The 26,369-nt window shown below is 38.6% G+C and overlaps 1 protein-coding gene across 5 annotated transcripts in view; it reads right to left on the bottom strand.

The window, feature by feature from the left end:
- The window catches only part of LOC124879555 (CMP-N-acetylneuraminate-beta-galactosamide-alpha-2,3-sialyltransferase 1-like), a 116,282-nt gene that overhangs the window by 56,579 nt on the left and 33,334 nt on the right, over positions 1-26,369 (bottom strand). For 2 of the 5 annotated variants that reach the window (XM_047384189.1, XM_047384187.1), the window contains 2 exons: positions 14,831-14,980; positions 5,334-5,591 (listed from right to left, as the gene is read on the bottom strand). The exons of 1 other annotated variant lie outside the window; for it this stretch is intronic. The gene's annotated coding sequence lies outside the window, so the exon portion shown is untranslated. The remainder of the gene's footprint in view (positions 1-5,333; positions 5,592-14,830; positions 14,981-26,369) is intronic. 2 more of the 5 variants (XM_047384188.1, XM_047384190.1) reach the window with 2 other exon arrangements.

The raw sequence follows: 26,369 nt of genomic DNA, 5'->3' as shown, positions 1-26,369 counted from the left end.
TTTAAAAGTAATGAGACTCATCAAGAGATTCAATATTCAGAATGATAACGGAAAATTATAATGAACACTAAAAAAATTCAAATAAAAGTACGGTAGTTTGTAAGAAATCCTTGAAGTGACTTTAAGTAGCTCAGTCACTATTTAGAACTTAATTGAGAATCTGTTGTATGGATTAATATAGGTGAACACCAGCAGAGTAAACAAGCTGATGCTGGAGGAACGAGGCCATTTCTACTTTGAGTTATTGGCAAAAATCCAAATGTTATCTGTGTCAGTCATGCTGAAGTCAAACCAAGGGGTTTGCAGTTCTGGCCACAACTAGACGTAACAATTCAAGGAATGAAGAATTGTTCTTGTTTTTTTTAAACAAGTTGTTCTCATTTCTAGTTATTTTACTGAAATATTTCCATCTTCCCATCAGACATATGTTGTTTTGCACAACCCACGCAGAATCCATCTGAATTTTAGCCAGCAAAAAGTGTCAAAGGAGGTCAATACTTCCACAAGACGCTGTTTGAGAAAGATCATTTCTAGTATATTTTTTATACAAAATACTTGCATCACCTGAAAGTCAAACCTCAGATAAATGTAAGAAAAACAAATGCCATTTGTTTTTCATCTTCTCCAGTTATACAAAGATTCATTACAATTTAGTGGCCCCATGTTATATCTGTTCAGCCCCTTCTGATTTTGTTTCAGTACACAAACTTTAGCCACAAAAGAGTAAAAACGCTCTCCTGTTTTTTGGATAAACAAGGAACATGTTATTCCATCTTAAGTTGATGAAGAACATCCCCATTGATCCATTTTCTATACTTGCTTAATGCTTGCAGGTTTGCCAGGTCGCTGATGGATGTGTCCTGGGTACACCCTGCGGGTGTCATGACATTGACACACAGGACAAACTATCATGCTTGCACACAAACACACACACACACACACACACACACACACACACACACACACACACACACACACACACACACACACACACACACACACACACACACACACACTTAATGGCAATTTTGAGGTTGCCCGATCAATCTGAAGTACATATTTTCCGACTGTGGATGATGGGAGGAAGCCGGGGTGCCTGGAAGAAAAGCCCATAGAAGTGCAGCATAAAAACATGCAAATCCACAGAAATTCCCAGGCTGGAATTTGAACCAAGGACCTTCTTTTTCTCCTAAAGGCATTGACGACAACAACAGCTCCCCTGTTCAGCTTACCGTCACCGTCAGAAGTCAAAATATACTCACTGATAAAAAAATGGGTTATGCATCAAGAAACAAATGGTTGATGACAGAACATTCTGCACCTTAAAGGATGCGACTCATGTCAGACACCAGTACAGGAGGTTTTTAAGCAGAGCATAATAAGAACATATTTGCATACAAAACATACCACAAAACAAGCCAACCTTATCCAATCCCACAACATAACCCCTATCAAGCAATAAGTCTAGTAAAGCGATTTCTATGAAGACAATCGGCTAACTGTCAGATGCTCTGGCAACTGCCTGTAAAACACCTCATGCTTTGTTTTGCCACCATTTATAGCTTATGGTCAGTGACAGTTATCTCATGATTGTGGCCCTCTTCTGCTGCCCTTTCAATTAATTAAAATATGCAGGACATTTTCTGAGATTCTGGGGCGTGGTGGGGAATGACTCCTCACTGACTGCGCATGCATAAAAGCAATATAAAACCTCTACACCTGTGCTAAAGGTTGAATTTCTCTACCTGGTGCCCATGTAGGCCCCTCTCTATGCCGCCCTGGGCAACCTCCCATATGACCCTTATCAAAAGCCAGCGATCGTACCAGTTCAACACGTGCCAGGTCCTTGCAAATCGAAGCATTTCCATATTCATCGCTGCTCTGCGAGTGTAAAAGATGTCCTAATCAGGCTATTCCATCTGGGTGCTTAGCAATTTTAGTTAGTGTAAGTGAAACTGCATCATAGTGCAGTATTAATCCAAATGAGAATATTTAATCAACAAACATATCAGTTATGGCAGTCATGTTAACATTTTCTGTATTTACCCAGAATGCTAAAATTTAACATATTAGGAACTACAGCCATATTGTGATATTGCTTTTATTTGTATTAATTCAGCCCTGCTCTGTGCCAACAGGATACATAAATATGGAAATTAAACCCACAAAACAATTTAATGCACTCATGAAATGTGGAACCAGTGTGTACAAACTGTTCTTCCGTGGTTAGTATAAGCCAGCGGACGGTTTTCTGACTGAAAAAGCTTCAGGTTGAGTAAAAGCTTTTGTTGATGTAACTGCAAAAACATGGTGTTGATATTATCTCTAGGATGGTACATCTCCAACTGTTTTGCATTCTGAATGCATTTCTTCTTGCACTGCATTTTTACTTTGTCAAATACCAAGGTGAATAGAAATAAAAGCAGTTCCAATTATGGATGTGTCTTGTCAAAGTGATTCTGCATCCAGAATGACTCACATTAATCATTAACAAAGCTGAGAATGACAGATGGCTCTGGTGGAGTAAAACGGGAGGTAGATTTTCCATCACAGACTTCATGGTCCTATGGTGCCAAGGAGGTCTCCTGATTTTATCTCTATTTTTTTTGGTGAGGCTATTTTACATTCAGACAAATGTTTTTCAGCACTGTCACTGATAGCTAGGTGCAGCCTCGAAGGGAATACAAAACAGGCCATGGAATTAACGTGTTTTGTGGACGAAGTCCCAAATGCAAAGCCTGTCCCATTAATCATGATCGCTGAAGAAGGTGTGGGAAGCCTCTAGTGAAATGAACCATTCCATTTTCATTTTCCTCAGCATAAAATGTGTATCATGATGGTGATAATTCTGTGTTTAGTGCTGTGGATCACATAAGTTTTCTCCACACCTGCTTTAAACCTAAGGTACATTTTTCTCCTTTCGCGAACAGGAAAATCTGAGATATGAAAGGAGTTCAGGGGGCATGACAGTATGTTTACTGCAGACTGATTACACACAGCAAAACAGCTTACAGTATGCATTCCTCAGACTTTGAGATTGAAATGCAACTAAGAAGCATGTTATAAAAAACACTTTTCAGCTACAAGGCCTACTAGGACATCAGTGTGGGATGCCGCTATACTGGAACAACTGAAACACATTTACGTTACTGGGTTTGGATATATGGGTGAAGCAATATAGTTACTGAAGAGCAAAGCAATGGTGGTTTTGTACCTTTGAAGTAGAATTTTGTGCTTGAGCTGAGGCATAAGTGGAAGTCAGTGAAGGTTGACGAGAGCTGTAGTAATGGTTTTTCATGGTTCGGTGCAGGTGAAAACACTGGAAGTGGAGTTTAGAATGCATCAGAAACTTTTAAAAGCTTTGACGGGTAAACCAAACTATGCTACTGCAGTAATTCAAACAAAAGCTTATGAAAGCATTAATGAGAGTTTCTCTTTCAAAGTCACGGAGGGGTAGTCTGAGTCTCAAGACGTTTCTGAGATTCAACAGAAAAAGTGACCTTCTTAGAAATGCATGTAGGGAGACTATTGAGAACTCAGTTTTACTGCTGTTGTGTTTAAGTAGCTCGGCAGACATCCAGGCTTTCAGAGTTAACTTTTCACTATCCAGTTAGAAGTCACAGATGCTTGAAAGAGTTCGGACTTGTTTTCTATATAGCAGGTGTGAAACTGCAATAAACAAACACAGTATAACTCCATTAAAGTAAACAAGTACGCAGTGATTCCATCTTGATATAACTTGTGACTTATAAAATAAGTATGCATTGCAAAATAGTGTAAATAATTGTAAATAGTTCCTTAAATGTACCATTAGCAACACCTATTATTTATCTAATCATGAAAATAACTGCAATGCTTACAGGGTATGCCTCTTATGAACTTCAACACAGGCACTGAACACAACACGTTTCTGTTTCATTCATCTTCTTTTAGCAAGTCAAGTGGCCCCTGCACCACATGGTCTCTAAACTTACTTCCTGGTTCTGTCCTAATATGGCTAATCAACCTAACTAACTTAACATACTCAACTTAACTAATGGCAAAGCCAGAACAATGACAGGAACACAAAAACGGCATCAAACTCATGGAAAGAATGCTTTTTTCCCCTTTAGAACAGACAAATGAAAACCTAACATAAAATCATTTAAGCCTGTTGTGAAATTGTATACCAACACAGTTATTCAAAAATTAGTTAGACTTCCTTAAAGCAGTTAATATTTGCAGAAACTTGTGACCACAGTGGAGCCCTTAAGACATTTTCTTTTGCACATTATGGTTTGACCTGACACTATGCTACTCTGCTTTAACCAGATCAGATACACTTGACTTCCTTTAATAGAAATTCACAGAACTGCCTGAATACCGTTGAGTCAAGATGCTTAAAGCGTGTAATAGAGAAAAGGCCAAAAGATAAGATAGACTCATTAAATAATTACCCTTCATTATTTAATTTAAAGTTCAAGTAACCAGAGGCATGTGCAACCAAGCAGGATAAGTTGCTGAGCATGGAAACATCAAGTTTAGACCAAGGGTTTTTATTTTATTATGCTGATTCCCTTTTTACCATGGTAGCTCATGCTGGAAACAATGTGATAAACACAAATAGGGGATTAACAATTTGGGATCTAATTGCATGAAAAAAAAACTGTAATGTAGTCTTCAAAAAATATATTAGAAATATGCAAAAAGTACTACAAACTAAGTTGATTGCTTGAAAAGAGTGAAGTCAGAAGCATTACAGTTAGCATACAGTTATTATCAATACTAGTACTAGTAGTCATTTTATCATTTCAAATGCTAAAACCTTTCCTAAAAAACAATGTTTTCTGTTTTACATTTTATGTGTTTTTTTAATACAGGTACATTTGAAATTTCAATGTTTTATATAGATTCGTTACACATAGGGAAATGTCTTAAGCCCTTATTTCTTGTAATTTTGACGATTATGGCTTCCAGATAATAAAAAACCAAAGTTCAGTGTCTTAGAAAGGGTCTCTCAGTCCGGGTCAGTAAACTGTAAAATCATGGGGAAGACTGCTGACTCAACAGATGTCCAGAAGACATTGACAGCATCCACAAGGAGGTTGAGACACAAAGGGACATTGCTAAAGACGCTGGTTGCTCACAGAGTTATGTATCCAAGCATATTAATGGAAGGTTGAGTGGAAGGTAAAAGTGGGGTAGGAAAAGGTGCACCAGCAACAGCGATAACCGCAGCTTTGAGAGGATTGTCAAGCAAAATCCATTCAAGACTTTGGGACAGCTTACAAGGAGTGGACTGGGCTGAAGTTGGTGGATCAAGAGCCACTACTTATGGGCTACAAATGTCTTACCTGAGCTAAGGAGAAAAATAACTGCACTGTTTTTCAGTGGTCCAAAGTCCCCTTTTCAGATGAATGTAAAGTTTGCATTTCATTTGGAAATCAAGGTCCCAGGAACTGGAGGAAGAGTGAAGAAGTACATAATCCAACTTGCTTGAAATCCAGTCTGAAGTTTCCACAGTCAGTGATGATTTAGCCATGTCATCTAGTAGTGTTGGTCAACTGCGTTTTCTGAAGTCCACAGTCAATGCAACCACGAACCAAGTCAACCTGAAACACATAGAGAATCTATGGAGTACTGTCAAAAGGAAGATGAAAGACAACAGACCAAACAATGCAAATGACCTAAAGGCCACTATCAAAGCAACCTGTGCTTTCATTACACCTAAGCAGAACCACATGCTGATCGCCCCCACGTCATGGCACATTGATGCAGTAATTCATGCTCAACCTTTTTATTGATCTTATGTAATATTCTAAGTTTCTGACACTGGATTTTGAGTTTTTTATTATCTGTAAGCTATAATCATCAACGAAATAATAAGAAATAAAGACTTTCTGAGATGAGTTACAAAAAATAATGAACTTTTTATGCTTTTTTAATATTTTTAGATGTGCCTGTATATTGTTATGTTTGTTTAAAAAATGTCTGTTCTTAGACCTTGTGTCCTAGTGGGATTATCAGTACGAAAAAATCTGGGAGTCTTTCTGTAATTTCTGCCTTCATCGCAAATGCTGCATATATTTTATATTAGTGCTATTTTTATTTTAATGCCCTTTTTAAATTGTCTATGATGCTTGGAAATTTGACTATGGTTACCATTAAAACTACTAACAGTTTCATCTGTAGGTGCACATGAACATAATAAATCACATTAATACAACAATGGACTGCTTAGGCCGCAACAAATGGCAGGCAAAGATGTTTCCAGGTACCATGTGTTCACACTCTGCAAGCTAATAACAATTCTGGCTAATCAGATGGAAACTATCCCAGATGCCCTCGCTAGAAGGAGATAGAGCCTAAAGTACTTGAGGCAGTGAGGTAAGGGCCGTGAAAAAAGTAGTGAAAAAGAGAAGGGAGGAAAATTTGATATTTGTTTTGCATGTCACAGTCACTCGAGTAGTATTGCATATTGATTGTTTTTTTTAATAATATGAGTATTATTTTTTGTATAAACACTACCACCTTAGCATTCTAAGAAATATATCTTAGCAGTATAATGTACCCTTTCAGAGATTCAAACTGCAAAAGAGGGACATTATTAAAGACAACCTTATTGATCTGATGCAGTACAAGACCTATCCAGAATTACACATAAACTAAGTAAAAACAAAAACTCATAAAAAAAAACAGTAATCAAACATTTATTGTGCTGTCATTGCTGCACTAAAATAATAAATATCAACCTCTGGTGCACCAAACTTGTCATTGGTACTCCACATATACAGCAACAAGGAGGTGCACACAAAAGCTGCCTTTCTGCGATAAAATATTATAGGCCTTGGTTAGTTTCCCCCAAATGTGCAGTGAGTAATTATAGGTCTCACCAAAGGATTCATAAAACTGTTGATCTATACCAGTAGCATCACGATTGTTTGATCAAGTACGCCAACAAATCACGCACGAGTGGGATGTACAGGACAAACAACTCTGGTCCGTGGAGGCCCCACCTCGCTTACAGGAGTTAAAGAATCTGCTGGTACTACCGTGATGCCTTCAGCAGTCTGGTGGAGTCTATGCATTGATGGGCTGTTTAGGCACCTTAAGGTGGACCAACAAACTTTTAAGACAAGTGGTCATTATGTTATGCCTGATTGGTGGTTTGTGAATTGTGCATTATATGTAGCAGTTTTAGTGTTTCAGTGACTATTGTCTAATTTCCACTTATTTATTGCCAGAAATAAAACTTTAACTTGTAACGTCAATATTTAATTCAACAAGCCATTTCAAAGCTCGGTCTCAGTGCAACCTAAAGATTACCAGACATAAAACATGTGATCACTTTTACATTTTCTGCCAAACATTTTAGAAAAATACCCGCACCGGGGGCTTCAATGCACATCGACTGTCGAGCTTCCACTGTCGTGTCGCATGATCTACGATCCCATCACGGAGTAATCAATTCAGAGCTCATAATCCTCTCAAAAATGATTGGTCACAAATCACAGATTTGATGGCACAATCTCAGAACTCTATCTTTCATATCACCAAAACAATACACCACTGTAGAGTATATAGTGGTGACTATTCTATCCAATAACACCACATAAACATGTCCTCTTCATTAACCCCTACACGCCAACCAGTCCCCCCAACAATGATAGGTACTTCAGTTCTTGTCATGGTAGGTGGAGGTGAAGCAGGACCGAAATGCATACAGGAGGGTTAGGAGGGGAGCCGCATGGTAAGTAGATAAATGATTTAATAATAAAAACAGACAAACTTACAGGATGGAAATTAGGCAGGTATACAGACTGGAGCACAGAGACATTGAACAAATCAACAGTACGATCCAGTGACCAGAACGGACAACCAGAGAGTCTAAAGACTGAGGAAGGCAGAAGAATGGATCAATGAATCAAGGGAGCTATGGAGATGAGATGCAGCTGGTGAAAGAGAGACTGAAGGTAACTGAGGGAGAGTGACTAATAAACACAGATGAGCAGGGAGTGGAGGGAGGTAACAGAAAACATCTAAGTGAACAGAAACAAGTAAACAATGGCTACCAAAAATAACATGAACAGGCATCTATAAGAAAATGCAAACTAAAACATCTAACCTAGGAATCCAGGGAAGTAACAAACACCTAAACAGAATTAATCTAATGAATTTGAATGAACTGAAGCAAAGCAAGTGAAGAACATGGCAGTTAAGAGAAAGTAAACAGAACTCAAAACATAAAACTCCAAACGCAGGCGAAAATTCTAATGGTTGGCTTCATCATTGTTAAAATGTGTTAATGGAAAACCCTAACACAAGTCAACTCCTAGGATCCTTAAGAGCCCTTCCAAACAAAAAGGTGATGATTCACTGAGCATGCTTCACCACCAGTTTTTGGATTGCACACTGTATCTCCTAAATTGTTTGAATGTAATTTGTTGAAGGTGTTTTACCCACATCTGGACTAAAACCTGATAAAAACATACTGGGAGTCCTGCTCAAGTCACATTCAGTACTGCAACCGTTATGTCAAAGGTTGAAGTATGTTCAAAAATGATATCTTCCCATCATGATCATCGTGGAGCCATAACATTTCCCCAGGATGTTCAGCTCCCACATCCTGCGATACAAATGTTCCAGGAAAGGTCAACCAGAAGAGTACTCCATGTTTGCAGTTTGGGAACACAAAAAGCTCTCAATGATGACCATCACATATTATCAGAGCATGGGGAATTAGCCAGCTTTTCTGCAGACGTTGTGACACACTAGATGTAAAAGCTTTCAGCCACAAATGCAAATTAAAAATAATTTGCAGCAATTTTCATGGTGTTCACTAGAACTTTAAGTAGGCTATTTGCCTTTGAGTGCCCTCTTCTCTGTTAGAAGGTTTCACATGGTGTGGGCGGAGGGAATAAACGAGAAGGTTGTGTAGGAGGAGATTGTTTTAGGAATGTTGTGACAAAGTTCTCTGATTCCTTGCAGCAATTTGATGAAAACCTTGCAACAAACAAATATGCAATACAAAAATCCCGGCAAAAAAATAAGAAACTTGTGTTATTTTTACCTCGGAAAAATGGGTAAAACATATATGGCACAAATTACTGGCTAACAACTGAATAACTGCTGTCCGTGTAAAACATAAAAAATTAACTACATGATTTCTACATCATTACTGTTAATAGCTGTTAAGTACTAGCTTGGGACCTAACGCTTGCTCACAGTACAATGACTTGGTGACTAAAAGATGGCTTAGTTAAAAATACGTAAAGTAGACTATGAAAATCACTCATTTAAAGATGAATGGCTACAAATGCATATGCTTTTTATCTTCCGTACGGTGTAGGGCCAGTCTGCCTTATATATTCTGAATCAGTTGGACTTTAGAGAGGGGAAATCTAAAAAGAGATTATGAAACTAAACATAAGAACTTCAACCAAAGCTATCAGCCTGGGTCTGACGTAAGACAAGGAGAATAAATGAACTGAGGGGACAGAACACGCAACCTACACGGCTGACAACACAGTCTCTTACAGCACAACAGTGAGCAGTGAGTGTTCACTGCAAGTACAGTGGATTTTAGGAAAAAACAAAAAGCCTTTCACTAACTGGGAAATGATAACAGAATGCATGGAAGCTGTGGCAGAAACACTTTAAGATGGAAAAGAAGGACAACAACTTAAGGAAAAGGTTAAGCAAATAGCCATGCCTGCCACAAGCACAACAAGGAGAGTAGAATTGTTATACCAAGATGTACAGACCCAGCTCGACTGTGCCATTTATCGGGCGTTTAACATGGGTACTTAAATTGGATTGCACTTTTTTGTTCAGCAGATGATTACATGGGTATATCAATAATTGATTAGACAAAATAAAAAAATAATTAAATAAAAAGTTTAATAAAAATGAATGAAAATCTTTTTGTCAGTTGATTTGAAATGTTCGGACCCCAAAGTGTTTGGGTGATGGAGGTAGTTGGGGATCCCTGACCTAAAAAGAAGAAAAGAAGGTTCCAGTGAGCTACAGAGAAGCAGGAGTATGAATGATTGGATGAAAGTGGGAGTCAGTGATTAATTCTGAGGGTCCATTGTGGCAGGAAACAATGCTCAAACGTTTGTTTGGTGAATGAAACATAAAGACGGCTTCCTAAGGAAAATAAGCACATTTCCACAGTCGTTGATGAAATGGGGCTGCGTTTCATCATGATAAGGATACTGATGTATTTTGCAGAAAGTATTCAAACTTGTCTTCATAAAGGGCAGATCAACATGGCCATTTAACAGTCTGGATCTCAGTCCTAATCAATGTTTTAGGTAGATATCGGAAAAAAAGGTCCTGATAAGACTCCATCCTACAAATGTGATCTGTCAGCTACTAGATACAGTAAAGATATTGGAAATCTGGAAAAGCCGGAAAGGGATATATGAAGAGATTGTTTTGGTTTATGATCCTACATTGTTTTCCCTTACAAGGTCTGAAAAATACATGTGATATTTTTTTGAGGAATAGTGTGGAATAGTTTATCATGAATGAGTTGATATTTTATATAAAGTAAAAAGAATCCCCCAGGTTCAGTAATTTCATATTTACTGCCAGGGATTGTAGTACCTGTGTGTTTGAATAAAGGGGTGATGTGAAAACCTCTGTTAATTTTCTGCTTATCAGAAAACCCAAAACTGTTAAAAATATTAATAAAATTAACAGATTGGAGTTGACTACATGGAATGAATGGGACTATTTCTGGCAGCCCTTTCACAGTAACAGTGTGTGGGATTAAGACAGGCTATATTAAATAACCTGACCTTCCACTGGAAGAACAGCCATCTCTGCTCGGTCTAATCTATTGCCACAGTGTTATCGGAGCACTGCAGGTTCTTAATAATGGAACCCCTGCTCTCGCTCCCTCCACTCCTTTCTTCAACTATCACTGCTGCTGCTGCCTTGTGGAGTGTGAACTCTGAGCCTTCTGGTTGTAACACCTGGTTTGTTTCTGGCCCTAATGTGAGAAATAGGTCCATTCTACTTGTCCTAGTTAAGTCATCTACAAAAAGGTTTATTGGCTGTTTTGTACTTTATGTGTAAAACTACTGGGAGTAATGTTGAATAATTTAGAGTCTTTAATAAATGCTAAAATCTTAGTGAGCTTTTAAATGAATATAATGACAAGCAGAATTCTGATAAAACAAACAGTGTAATTGAGTCTATTAAGAGAAAACAGAAATCTATTAAACATTTTTTAATACATTTTTAAACAAAATAGGGCTACATTTGATTATTTTAAAGAAATAATTAAATGATCTTATCTATGGATAACAGGAACAAAATGAGTAATAATCACATTTTGTTAAACTGATGATTAATTAAAAATTAATCTAATAATTTAACTGTCATAACATTGTCATAGTCCCACTAACTATAAGTTCTTTGTTTATATTAACTTTACCTAAAAAATAGCAAGTTTAAGCAGTAAAAGCAATACCATAGTCATGGTAACATTTCTGTTAGTTGTAGTGTTTCTAAATGAAATTATTATTAAACCAGTATCATTGTCTATTAAATGCAACGTGCTTGCGTCTGCATGGCAGGCACAAGCCGAAGGTGGTGAAAATAAGGTGAAAAGCACCAACTCTTAAATGTAGCTACATTCTGGACTAAGAAAGATGATTTTGAAGATGTTTTGTCCTTGCAACTCTTACAAGGGAAGTAGTCCTCTGCCTCCAGTAGCCACTGGCCCACTAGCAGTTAATGCTAAGTAAAGCCTGATGTTTGCAGCCTTCAAAACGTTCTAGCTTCTCTAGTTACTAGCATTCGCATGCTTGGACTATTGGCATTTTAGCTGAATGTCTGCTTCTACTCAGCAGGACAGCCAAAATAATAAGAGACTTTATGTGTGAAGCAGGTAAAGGGCGTCAGTACAGCTGATGAACAGAGACACGCTTTTCTTTAAGCCCTCAGAGCCTTTAGTATATACAGCCCTATGAAATGCAAATGTCTTCCAATGTCTTCAGGCTGAAGGCTGCAATTGGTCCATGACATTGGTTAAGACTTGGTTGCAAAAAATGTTTTTGTTCACAGGACTTTCTGACAGTTTACAGAAATCAGTCACAGGTGTGGAACTTTTCTATTTTGTATCGCATGCAAAATGTCCCCAGTGCTTACCTCAACTTTTCTCTAGAAGTTTAAGAGGAAGACTGAAGTTTTCAGGAGCATGATGACTAAAAAAAGAAACAGACATGCTGATATAATCCTACATCTGCGGAAATATAATATATAAAAGGACATCATAGTCAATTTAATCAGATGGTTCTCATACGGTGTAGTGTTACGTTCACCGGGTGTGGTAACAATCAGGTAGACCACAAAAGGATCTTTGCTTAAACAAACAACACACAAGGTGTATTTATAAAGGGCAGCTGTCATATTTGTTAATAACTCTGAGCCAACATTTTCCACATCTCTAGTAGGTCTATTATCAAAAAAACGATAACTGGTGGTGCTCCCTTCATATTCCCTTCATCTTTTTAACATTTAGAAAGTCATTGATTTTGCTTCTTCCTTGTCATAGAAATTCTAATTTTAGATGGCTGAATCTGAATGAGTTTAGTTTTACATTAATGGAGAGCAACCCAACCACATCTCTCTTTTCTGCAGCGATCGGGTATTCTTCAGAAGCCCAGGAAAGAAAGCTGCAGGACCCCTGTTGTGTTTGCTCTCATTCAACTTTTTCATCTGAACTTTTTTTCTCTTTTGAAACTTTTTTGCATGGAATATAAGAACATAATGCATCCTAGACCACTGTTCGAGTGGGTGGTTATTTATAATGATGAAACTCCCCAGCTGGCTTCACCTAAATTAAATTCGGATTTTCTTTTCTATGTGGTTCAAAAAAGGGATCTTACCAAACTTGTTTCAGTTTAATAAATCCTACAAAGTACAGTAGATTTAGCAAACAAAAACTACTTAACTGTTTCACTAATCTTTATGTATCTCAAATTGGGATTGATATTTATCAGCCTGTGAAATCGACCTATTTAGTCTTTCAGAAATTCTCTGCATTTCTAGTAACTTAGATATTTGATCATATGCAGATGTGGTTGAAAAACTAGACGGCACATCTGTTTTTAAATAGTAGGAAAGACACCTTAATAGTATGAAAAATGTGTCATTCTCACTTTGGGAAAGACATTCACATTTAACTTTTGAAATATGCTTTTAAAGGGACAACTTAAAAGCTGTGACTTCAAAGATAGCTGACAAAATGCTAAAAGTATATATGAAGAATACAGAAAGTTGAGACTCCAAAATGTACAAAACATTTCAGTGCCCCATTTGGCCTAAACTTTAAAAAAGCATAGATTGTTTTTACATATTAATATAAAGCCACGGTATGGAAGTAAAATAGTCTCATTAGAATTAGACATTTTTTAAACATTGAATTTATAACACTGAATTTTTATCCTGTGCAATTATGTATGTGAATTTTTTTTTATACTTCAAATTTGCCAGCAAATATTCACCTGCAAGAATTCGCCTGAAAAAATTCACCTGCAGAAATTCACCTGCAAAAACTTGCCTGCAAATGTGTTGCCGCTTCTTCTGGTCACTTCAAAACAAGAGCATCTGCGGACAGGGTTGGGGAACTAGCTGTCATCAGGTCAGTCAAACATTTCATTCAGTTCCATTAGATGAAAAAAAAAAATACTGAATCTCAAATGGGTGTTAATTACCTGGTGTTTGGCAGAAAAATGTCATCACTGATCTTCATTAAGCCACTATCCAGCAAACTGTTAAGAGACTCGCCTTTGCCCAAGGCAATGGTGTATCACGTGATCAAATAAGCGTAATCTGATTGGCTAAAAGAGGCTCGACTCGATTGAGTGCTGATTGCTTTGGCTTGAGTCATCAGAAGGTCATTTGCAGGCGAATTTTTGCAGGCAAATTTTTTCAGGCGAATTTTTGAAGGTGAATTTCTGCAGGTGAATTTTTTCAGGCGAATTCTTGCAGGTGAATATTTGCTGGCAAATTTTAAGTACATAAAAAAAATTCACATACATAATTGCACAGGATAAAAATTCAGTGTTATAAATTCAATGTCTAAAAAATGTCTGATTCTAATGAGACTATTTTACTTCCATACCAGGCTAAGTAAAATCTCAACAACCAAACATTGGGCTTTTTACAATAAGCTTAGTAAATTTTAGTTTGTTTCAGCTAATTTTTACAAAATTTAATCAAAAATATGCAATTTTCACCTTATGATGAGGTCTATAATTTTCTTGGACACAGAGCCTGATATCAGGGCTACCTTCAGCTGAAAAACGACTTTGAAAATTAGGATTAACCTTGAGCACTTCAATCAGTTTACCCAGCTTTTCACATCTCAAAGTCTTTCACCCCTCATGTAAGAGACTTTATGTCTGCGCTTAATGTAAAATTTTTCTTATGTGGCCTTACTTCCCTTTTTGAAGACGTTAGGCCAATTAATTCCTTAATATAGGGCTGAATTTTCACATATAAGTTTTAGTTTTTGGACGGTTTTAATTTGATTTTAATCCATGTGATCAGGCTGAGTTGCTATTTGAGGCACTGTTGCCTTGGTTCAAGAAGGTCCCGGGTTCAAATCCCAGCTTTGGGTCTTTCTGCGTTGAGTTTGCATGTTTTACTTGTAGGGATCTGTCCAGGGTGAAACCTGCGTCTCTCCCAATGACAGCTGGAGATTGGCACCAGCCTCCTGGTGACCCACCAAGGATGACCGGGTATAGACAGCAGATGGATAGATTTGTAGACTAGCTCTAGCACTAGACATCCATGGTAATCGACTTTATAACTAATGCCAGCTAGTCCTTACCCTTCTTTTGCTTCTTGGCTTAATGATGGGAGAAAAGCAGATAGCTTCTCCAGTCCACGGTTTTGCACTCGATGTCCCTCATATGGTGCCGTCAGAAGAGGCCAAATTACTTCTTCAACCCTGTGATATATTTCTCCACTGATTTGAAGCCTGGAGCATTCTCAGACAAGACAAAAGAAGCCCAGAAAAAAACAAAATCACAATTTGGACAATTTAAGCCTGTATAAAATGTTCAAATTTAGACCTTAACAAAGTCATTGAAAGCATACTTAAGTTAGCCACTTTTAAACACACTATCAACTTTTTGAGTACATTGAGACAGCAATAGGCAACTTTATGTAGACATGTTTGGACCATTCATGTTCAGATGGATCTCTTTTATGCCTTTTCATTCCACAAAAACATGACATATTGCTATAACAATTAAGTTCAAATGATGGTGAGTGAAAAGCAGACCCGGTGCCAAAGGGTGGTCCTGGGGAGCTGGGCCTGCCAATTCACGTATATGGGCCCGCCCAAGACAGATATAAACCCCTTGTAAATTAAATTGCAACTATGCAATGTATTCACCCAAGATAACCATCAGATTGCGCTGTAGGCTATTTAATAGACTTTGGAGGCGGCAAAGAAGTTAGTTTACGTTAGTATGCTAAAATGGGTTTTGGCTGTGTTCTTCGAAGGCTGCATTTTAGGACGATTACGTCATAGCGATCTGACGAAAGCTGTCCAAATTCGAAGGTTCCTCCAAAAGCGGCCGACAAATGTGTTCTTTTTTCCCCCAGATTTTAAGGATGGGTCCGGTGTATCCTTCGTGGCCCACCCTATCCCATGATTCATTGCGGGTCGTAGTGGTACGTAGTGGTCATAGTTCAAATGGAAGTAGTAATGGCAGATGAGAGAGAGGCTTTGAATAAAGTTGGATATATCATGTTTTCTGTGAAACAAAATTAACTTTGTTAACGATTTTAGGCAAGAATGTAGCTGTGTAAAACTGAAATATCTATTCGGTTTATCAAGATATCGCTTAATTGCAAAAGTCTTCAACGTGTTTGGAGATGTCCGCTCCTACTACGCTAACAGCCTGCTCAACTCGCCAGCTGTCAGTTGACCGGGCGTTCGAGGCTCGCTGTACCGGGGTAGGACGCATGTCTCCCGGTCCATCGTTTTCACACTCCCGCCGGTTTTCACCAATGAGTGGAAGTTAAACACAGATATAATTCAGTCAGAATATATCTGATGTTAATGTTTGGATAATTTATTATTCTCTACAAATAAATTGATTTAAACTTGTGTTTAAGTTGTTGTATGTGGTACTTGTCATTAATATACTTTATTTAATATAATTTTTTTTATATCTATAAACATAAAAGGTATTTTAAAGATTTTAATTGGGTAATTATTGAGGGAGAATAAAATTAAAAGATAAAAAAATAAGAATATTTTGACGAAAAAAATCTTGTAAGCCATCAAGAATATATAAAGGGGTAAATGAAAACCATGTGCAGTCATATACAGTGGAGACTGCACCTTCGGACTCATTTTCATGGCTTCACACCTCTGTGTGTCACGCTGTCATGGTTGCTAGGCGACAGACGTTACACAGAGGTAGGTGCAGGAACAGCTGGTGAAGGCTAGACCTTCTAAATTCACAGCCGATCACTTCCGGCCACCCAGCCTGCGTAGACCAGTCCTTCGAAAGATGCAGCCCCTGAATTTGGACATAGCACTCAGGCACCCCACCAATAGATGGCATTTAAGGTTTGTGCAAAAAATAAAAAAATAAGAGCCTACTCTATCAAAAACATATCTACATCTCTTCAGGAGAAGTTCTTGTACAGTTGCCTTCAGGTTTCTGGAGTTAATGTGTTTTAAACAAAATTATATATAATATAACGCAGTGCTGATTATTTACTAAGATTTCTGCAACGCATGAGCTAATGTTTATACAAACCTGAGCATAATTACTCAGCATATTCTGGTGACTGATGCACACTTACATGACGCTGTTTGAGTCATTCTTTATTTTGTATTAATAAACAACATAGTTATTTCATTTCAATGGCTACATACAGTGTATCACAAAAGTGAGTATACCCCTCACATTCCTGTAGATATAACACTTTGACACAATGAAAAGTAGTCTGTTTGCAGCTTATATAACAATGTAAATTTATTCTTCCCTCAAAATAACTCAAGATATAGCCATTAATGTCTGAACCACCAGCAACAAGAGTGAGTACACCCCTTAGTGAAAGTTCCTGAAGTGTCAATATTTTGTGTGGCCACCATTATTTACCAGAACTGCCTTAACTGTCCTGAGCATGGAGTTTACCAGAGCTTCATAGGTTGTCACTGGAATGCTTTCCCAATCCTCCATGACAACATCACGGAGCTGGCGGATATTCGAGACTTTGCGCTCCTCCACGTTACGCTTGAGGATGCCCCAAAGATGTTCTATTGGGTTTAGGTCAGGAGACATGCTTGGCCAGTCCATCACCTGTACCCTCAGACTCTTCAATAAAGCAGTGGTTGTCTTAGAGGTGTGTTTGGGGTCCTTATCATGCTGGAGCCCTGCCATGCGACCCAGTTTCCGGAGGGAGGGGATCATGCTCTGCTTCAGTATTTCACAGTACATATTGAAGTTCATGTGTCCCTCAATGAAATGTAACTCCCAAACACCTGCTGCACTCATGCAGCCCCAGACCATGGCATTCCCACCACCATACTTGACTGTAGGCATCACAGACTTATCTTTGTACTCCTCACCTGATTGCCGCCACACATGCTTGAGACCATCTGAACCAAACTAATTAATCTTGGTCTACTCAGACCATAGGACATGGTTCCAGTAATCCATGTCCTTCGTTGACATGTCTTCAGCAAACTGTTTGCAGGCTTTCTTGTGGACAGACTTCAGAAGAGACTTTCTTCTGGGATGACGGCCATGCAGACCAATTTCATGTAGTGTGGAGGGTATGGTCTGAGCACTGACAGGCTGACTCCCCCACCCCTTCAGTCTCTGCAGCAATGCTGACAGCACTCCTTCACCTATCATTCAAAGACAGCATTTGGATGTGACGTTGAGCACGTGCACTCAGCTTCTTTGGACAACCAACGCGAGGTCTGTTCTGAGTGGACCGTTCTCTTTTAAAATGCTGGATGATCTTGGCCACTGTGCTGTAGCTCAGTTTCAGGGTGTTGGCAATCCTCTTGTAGCCTTAGCCATCTTCATGTAGCGCAACAATTCATCTTTTAAGATCCTCAGAGAGTTCTTTGCCATGAGGTGCCATGCTGGAGCTTTCAGTGACCAGTATGAGAGAGTGCCAGAGCTGTACTACAAAATTAAACACACCTGCTCCCTATGCACACCTGAGACCTAGTAACACTAACGAGTCACATGACATTTTGGAGGGAAAATGACAAGAGTGCTCAATTTGGACGTAGTCTCTTAGTTGTGTACTCACTTTTGTTGCCGGTGGTTCAGACATTAATGGCTGTATCTTGAGTTATTTTGAGGCAAGAATAAATTTACACTGTTATATAAGCTGCACACAGACAACTTTTCATTGTGTCAAACTGTCATTATGTCAGTGTTGTCCCATGAAAACATATACTTAAATATCTGCAGGAATGTGAGGGATCTACTCACTTTTGTGATACACTGTAAATGCTTATTTCCGTATTTATATTAAATAATACTGTTTACTGGGCCCCCCAAAATTACCCCCAGCCCCCCCAGATAAATTCCTCTGGAGCCGGGTCTGGTGAAAAGTGAATGATATATTGTCTGCATGTTTCAGCATCATCAAGCAGTGTGACACGGTTTCTTTAGCTGCACTACCATTACAATTTTCACTTGTCTTTAGAGTGATGTTTCCACTGTCTCTGTTGTTGTCTTCTGTTGAGAAACCGCTCCATACAGCTGACTTGGTTATCTTATGACAACACGTCATTTAGTCATAAAAACCATGTCAAGCTGACTGGCAAGCTCTTTTTTTGTCCAAGAAACCGTTGGCAGATGAGAGCTGTTGAAAAGATGATCCGACAGAGTGAAACGTCTTTTCTAAACAGTTGTCTGTTGTTCTTCTGGCGCTGATACTGGTAGCTGCAGCTGCTTACTGTTTGTAAAGCCATAAAGGATGAGGGTTTGAATAGTGCCATAATTTCATTTATAAATAACACAATCTGTTGTGATCTTCTGAGCAGGTGATCAAACAACCCCAAAGATCCTGCTTACTGTATGTGCTTGACATAAATGTGATAGCCAGAGACCAGATGATTACTTTTTACCTATGCAGTATGAAACTACTTCCAACCCAGAACATTTTATTGGAATGACAGACACTTTGAGACATGCTTTACAAGAAAAACTGTGGGTTACTGAAGGAATGTATGTTTGTTTTCATTCAATCTTTCAGCAGAAACCACTGATACATCACAATAAGATTAAAATGATCAAAGGACAATTCTCTGCTTTGAGACATTGGAGGATGTTTTTTGTGCATGCCTGTTTCTGATCATCTAGATCTGGATTTTGACCCGGTCCAGGACCTTTCTTTTGATATTCTGGGCCAGTCCACAGTGGTAATGCTGGTATGTTTTGGGTCACTGTGGTGTTCTAGGGTCCAGATCTGCTTCAGCTTTTATCTTTTTAAAGATGGTCTCATATTTTACTTAAGCACCCTCCGATCCCAAGGTGTGCCTTCTGTTAGCTCAAATTTAAGAATCAAATTCGAAATATTCTCACTAATTAACAGTCATATTCAATAAATTAGAATATGTGTTCCGATGAGGGTTGTTTGGCAGACTAAAAGTACCTTTTTAAAATAGTCCTTAAGCAAACTTTAAAGTAGGCCCACATTTCTGTCTTAAAAATTAATTTTTTATTTGTCTAAAGTAATATTCTAATCCTAAATGTTGTGTTTTTATTAGCTGTTAACAGAAAATCATAATGAACAGAAATAAAGGCTTAAAAACATCAATTTGTGTGTAATTAATCTATATATTGTGTTTTGCTTAGTGAGTTACTGAAATAAATTAACTTTTTAAATAATATTCTGACTGTATATAGAAATACTTTTGGCAGTCCTAATTGTTCTTAAAACAGCAAAGTTTAGCTTCAAGGTATTTATCTTTTTTCTGCTAAGGTCAGTCAACAGGATACATCCTTTAGCTTCCCCTGGAATATTTCACTGTACCCTGAGTCATTGACGTGTGTTTCCAAATGGTTTTTAACATATATTGTCAAATAGTTTTTTCTCATGTACAGGTCCTTCTCAAAATATTAGCATATTGTGATAAAGTTCATTATTTTCCATAATGTCATGATGAAAATGTAACATTCATATATTTTAGATTCATTGCACACTAACTGAAATATTTCAGGTCTTTTATTGTTTTAATACAGATGATTTTGGCGTACAGCTCATGAAAACCCAAAATTCCTATCTCACAAAATTAGCATATCATTAAAAGGGTCTCTAAACGAGCTATGAACCTAATCATCTGAATCAACGAGTTAACTCTAAACACCTGCAAAAGATTCCTGAGGCCTTTAAAACTCCCAGCCTGGTTCATCACTCAAAACCCCAATCATGGGTAAGACTGCCGACCTGACTGCTGTCCAGAAGGCCACTATTGACACCCTCAAGCAAGAGGGTAAGACACAGAAAAAAATTTCTGAACGAATAGGCTGTTCCCAGAGTGCTGTATCAAGGCACCTCAGTGGGAAGTCTGTGGGAAGGAAAAAGTGTGTCAGAAAACGCTGCACAACGAGAAGAGGTGACCGGACCCTGAGGAAGATTGTGGAGAAGGGCCGATTCCAGACCTTGGGGGACCTGCGGAAGCAGTGGACTGAGTCTGGAGTAGGTCAAGCCACTTTTGAACCAGAAACAGCGGCAGAAGCGCCTGACCTGGGCTACAGAGAAGCAGCACTGGACTGTTGCTCAGTGGTCCAAAGTACTTTTTCAGATGAAAGCAAATTCTGCATGTCATTCGGAAATCAAGGTGCCAGAGTCTGGAGGAAGACTGGGGAGAAGGTAATGCCAAAATGCCTGAAGTCCAGTGTCAAGTACCCACAGTCAGTGATGGTCTGGGTGACGTGTCAGCTGCTGGTGTTGGTCCACTGTGTTTTATCAAGGGCAGGGTCAATGCAGCTAGCTATCAGGAGATTTTGGAGCACTTAATGCTTCCATCTGCTGAAAAGCTTTATGGAGATGAAGATTTCATTTTTCAGCACGACCTGGCACCTGCTCACAGTGCCAAAACCACTGGTAAATGGTTTACTGACCATGGTATCACTGTGCTCAATTGGCCTGCCAACTCTCCTGACCTGAACCCCATAGAGAATCTGTGGGATATTGTGAAGAGAACGTTGAAAGACTCAAGACCCAACACTCTGGATGAGCTAAAGGCCGCTATCAAAGCATCCTGGGCCTCCATAAGACCTCAGCAGTGCCACAGGCTGATTGCCTCCATGCCACGCCGCATTGAAGCAGTCATTTCTGCAAAAGGATTCCCGACCAAGTATTGAGTGCATAACTGTACATGATTATTTGAAGGTTGACGTTTTTTGTATTAAAAACACTTTTCTTTTATTGGTCGGATGAAATATGCTAATTTTGTGAGATAGGAATTTTGGGTTTTCATGAGCTGTATGCCAAAATCATCCGTATTAAGACAATAAAAGACCTGAAATATTTCAGTTAGTGTGCAATGAATCTAAAATATATGAATGTTAAATTTTCATCATTACATTATGGAAAATAATGAACTTAATCACAATATGCTAATATTTTGAGAAGGACCTGTAGATGTGACTACATGCCTCTCCCACATCTGTGTGCGATGAGATCTGAGTCAGTAGAGCATCACAGAGACTACAAACTGACTGAGCAGTAACACACAGAAACAAGAAGTTGTGCCCGATCTGATCCACTTTTTTTAAAATTTGGTCGCACAGTTTTAATTTGCCATTATCTTCTTTAAGCTTTCAACAAGATTTATTTTTATGGAATTGCTTACTATTTGATTCAGAAGTCTGACTGAAGGGACCACCGAGACATTCCAAGGAGAGACACCGGCAGCTGAAGTGAGGGTGAACCTTCCAGCCCCAATGGCGGTGTGCTGAGCTTTTGTGTGGGATCTGGATCGTTCCTCTTTTGCTTCTCCAAAGTTACTTAAATTTAACTCTGCTATTTAGAAACCCAAATCATGTGCATAAATCTTTCCAGAGAGACAGAGAGAGGGCATTTGATGAGCTTAAGTCCTTATCAGCTGCTGAAAATCTGAAGGTTAATTTCCAATTCAATTCATTTCCAATTCTTACAGAATTCCTGCTGTTACATTTTGTTTATTTGTTTATGTCTTGTTACCTACTTAATCATTATATTAATGTGATTACTAATAGCTTACTCATTGATTATCTTAGTGACTAAATGCACATATAATCATTAAATTTCTAACTGGAGTGGCAACATTGTGATTCTGGGATTAAAGTACTTCTTATGATGTATTCTTCTCATTCCTTTCATTAAGTCTCTAATTTAGGCTCCCTAAAAAAGAGAATTTACCCTTTAGACAGAAATATCTTGAAAGACTTGGGACTGATTAAAATATGTTTAATTTAATGAGACTGATGTGATTTTTAGTACATACTGTTTCTATCCATTAGTCCTGTGACTATACACAAAAATAACGGTTCGGTAAGTACTTCGTTTTTAAGCTCACTGTACGGTATATTTTCGCTTCAATTAAGAGAAACATATAAAGAGAGGCCGCTATAGAAATTACATTAGGTTTGATCTTTTTTAATTAAAAAAGAAGGTATAACCACTAACTTGATGGATGGATCATACAACAATAAAACTACTTGAAAATGGTCAATGTTGTTTAGGATTTTTTTTTTATAAAACTGGGCAGATATTTGAGAATAAAAAAACTTTAAATCGATTTGGAGTTGTTGATATTTAGACAATCCAGTGTACGAGATGTACTTGAAGGCACCATAGAAGTGCAGCTGTTGGAAAATTCCCTCTGGTCAGAGCGACTCTCACAACAGTACCAATGAGTTGTCACATCTTATGTGCTGTGCAGCATTTTGGACTGGTTTAATGCTGCAGGCAGCTAGATTTGTAATTTTTGATTTTTCTCCAGTACAAGTGACGTTAATATTCAGCCTGATATTGTTTCAGGGAGTAATTCAGTTAACTGCAATGTGAGCTCCCGTACATTATTGCTATCTAAAAATATGTACGTTGACATAAAGTTTAATTTCGGTCCACCTTTCTTTCTCCACTGTAGATGCATGAGAAACCTTAATGTTCCCAAACAGCCGAGTATAGTGATAGCTGGGAGTCCTCTCTGTTTTGTTTTGGTGTCACCTTTTAAGGTTGTGCTGCAGAACATTGCAATGCACACTTAGTTCCGCACATGAACAGTCTGCATGTGTTCAGGTTTAAAACAACGCTGTATTTGTTTGGTACACGTGTGGGCCGAACCCACATGGCTGGGCCGGATGTTTTCGGTATAAACACGTACCGGTAAACCCTTGCTACCCATGCATTGTATGTGACCTTTAGTGAGACATTATGTTGCTAGAAAAGTTCTCAGGTTCTTCACAAATTTACACACAAATGTTTTCTGCAAAGTTACTAAAATGTCTAATAGTGCTGCTTCTCTTATGTTTTGCCAGAACTGTTTTTAGAACGGGTTTAGTTTACAAAAATACTACTCCACCTCCAGACAAAAGGTATTTTCAACATTAAAAGACTTTTTATGTAAACATTTTTTTTAAATAATGAGGCATCATGAGGGACAAAACTGTGGCTTGTTAGCTGATATCATCACTAGGCCATATAGGGTAAGATTTAATTTAAACACTACAGGTCCTTCTCAAAATATGCTAATGTTTCTGTGTGTTACTGCTCAGTCAGTTTGTAGTCTCTGTGATGCTCTACTGACTCAGATCTCATCGCACACAGATGTGGGAGAGGCATGTAGTCACATCTACAGGTCCTTCTCAAAATATTAGCATATTGTGATTAAGTTCATTATTTTCCATAATGTAATGATGAAAATTTAACATTCATATATTTTAGATTCATTGCACACTAACTGAAATATTTCAGGTCTTTTATTGTCTTAATATGGATGATTGTGGCATACAGCTCATGAAAACCCAAAATTTCTATCTCACAAAATTAGCATATTTCATCCGACCAATAAAAGAAAAGTGTTTTTAATACAAAAAACGTCAACCTTCAAATAATCATGTACAGTTATGCACTCAATACTTGGTCGGGAATCCTTTTGCAGAAATGACTGCTTCAATGCGGCGTGGCATGGAGGCAATCAGCCTGTGGCACTGCTGAGGTCTTATGGAGGCCCAGGATGCTTCGATAGCAGCCTTTAGCTCATCCAGAGTGTTGGGTCTTGAGTCTCTCAACGTTCTCTTCACAATATCCCACAGATTCTCTATGGGGTTCAGGTCAGGAGAGTTGGCAGGCCAATTGAGCACAGTGATACCATGGTCAGTAAACCATTTACCAGTGGTTTTGGCACTGTGAGCAGGTGCCAGGTCGTGCTGAAAAATGAAATCTTCATCTCCATAAAGCTTTTCAGCAGATGGAAGCATGAAGTGCTCCAAAATCTCCTGATAGCTAGCTGCATTGACCCTGCCCTTGATAAAACACAGTGGACCAACACCAGCAGCTGACACAGCACCCCAGACCATCACTGACTGTGGGTACTTGACACTGGACTTCTGGCATTTTGGCATTTCCTTCTCCCCAGTCTTCCTCCAGAAACTGGCACCTTGATTTCCGAATGACATGCAGAATTTGCTTTCATCCGAAAAAAGTACTTTGGACCACTGAGCAACAGTCCAGTGCTGCTTCTCTGTAGCCCAGGTCAGGCGCTTCTGCCGCTGTTTCTGGTTCAAAAGTGGCTTGACCTGGGGAATGCGGCACCTGTAGCCCATTTCCTGCACACGCCTGTGCACGGTGGCTCTGGATGTTTCTACTCCAGACTCAGTCCACTGCTTCCGCAGGTCCCCCACGGTCTGGAATCGGCCCTTCTCCACAATCTTCCTCAGGGTCCGGTCACCTCTTCTCGTTGTGCAGCGTTTTCTGCCACACCTTTTCCTTCCCACAGACTTCCCACTGAGGTGCCTTGATACAGAACTCTGGGAACAGCCTATTCGTTCAGAAATTTCTTTCTGTCTTACCCTCTTGCTTGATGGTGTCAATAGTGGTCTTCTGGACAGCAGTCAGGTCGGCAGTCTTACCCATGATTGGGGTTTTGAGTGATGAACCAGGCTGGGAGTTTTAAAGGCCTCAGGAATCTTTTGCAGGTGTTTAGAGTTAACTCGTTGATTCAGATGATTAGGTTCATAGCTCGTTTAGAGACCCTTTTAATGATATGCTAATTTTGTGAGATAGGAATTTTGGGTTTTCATGAGCTGTATGCCAAAATCATCCGTATTAAGACAATAAAAGACCTGAAATATTTCAGTTAGTGTGCAATGAATCTAAAATATATGAATGTTAAATTTTCATCATTACATTATGGAAAATAATGAACTTAATCACAATATGCTAATATTTTGAGAAGGACCTGTATATTGTTTCAGACTATACTGTCATGCCATCATCACATGGTCCCATTGGATATAGTTTTCATCCAGTGGATATTGTCTCCACATTAGATGCTCATAAAATCAGCATTAAAGATGTCAGTGTACATGTTACCTGCACCTGTCAGATAAAGCCACAGATGATGCCAGTGAAGAAGCTACACATCAAACCCTTAAGTGTGGAAGCCTTTTATTTTTCCCCTTGACCAACACACTGCTCCTCAACATATTTCTCATATTTCTTCTGGATTATTTGGTTCAGTAAAAACTTAGTTTTTATGGAATCTTTAGCCTACTGTTTTGCAATATCAACAACTGCAGATAAGTTGTGAAAACTGATTAAGAGGTTTTATGCATGTTGATGTGTAACAGTGACAGAAAAACAGCTCGTTCGTTTGAAGATTAATGTGAAGCTGTGATAGAGCAGCTGCCTGTTGCTTTCATCCTGATTTCGTGAATTCATTATTTCAATTCAATAAAAGCTCTTCAAATATTTGAGAAAAGAATTACCTCCTCAGGCAGGTCAGAAATTTTTGAATCTGATTCACCTGACAGCAAAATGGAGGAAATCAACAGTTTGAAACCCTATATTTTAATACATAAAGATAGCACATAACATCATCCTTCTTATTGTTTAATGCTGTGTCTTTGAGTTAGGAGAAGTGCTCAAACTAGAGGAAAAAACCTAAATCAAAGATGACAGCGAAGTGCATCGAGGTAGCCGCTGGACTTTTATCAGCTGCGGTCTCGTGGCAACCCGCCAAGGGGGCATCCACATGCATCGCCCACACCTTGTCCCTTTACATTGTATCAGTATGCTTTTGCAAGAGTAGACAAAGAAAGGCAGTGAGTCATCTGAATGGGGGAAAGGAAAGAGCAGCTGGGCATTGGCATCGCCTCAGCAGG

The sequence above is a fragment of the Girardinichthys multiradiatus genome, chromosome 13, assembly GCF_021462225.1.
Source record: "Girardinichthys multiradiatus isolate DD_20200921_A chromosome 13, DD_fGirMul_XY1, whole genome shotgun sequence".
NCBI lineage: Eukaryota > Metazoa > Chordata > Actinopteri > Cyprinodontiformes > Goodeidae > Girardinichthys > Girardinichthys multiradiatus.
The sequence above is the reverse complement of the archived record's forward strand: the minus strand, read 5'-3'. Positions and strand labels throughout refer to the sequence as shown.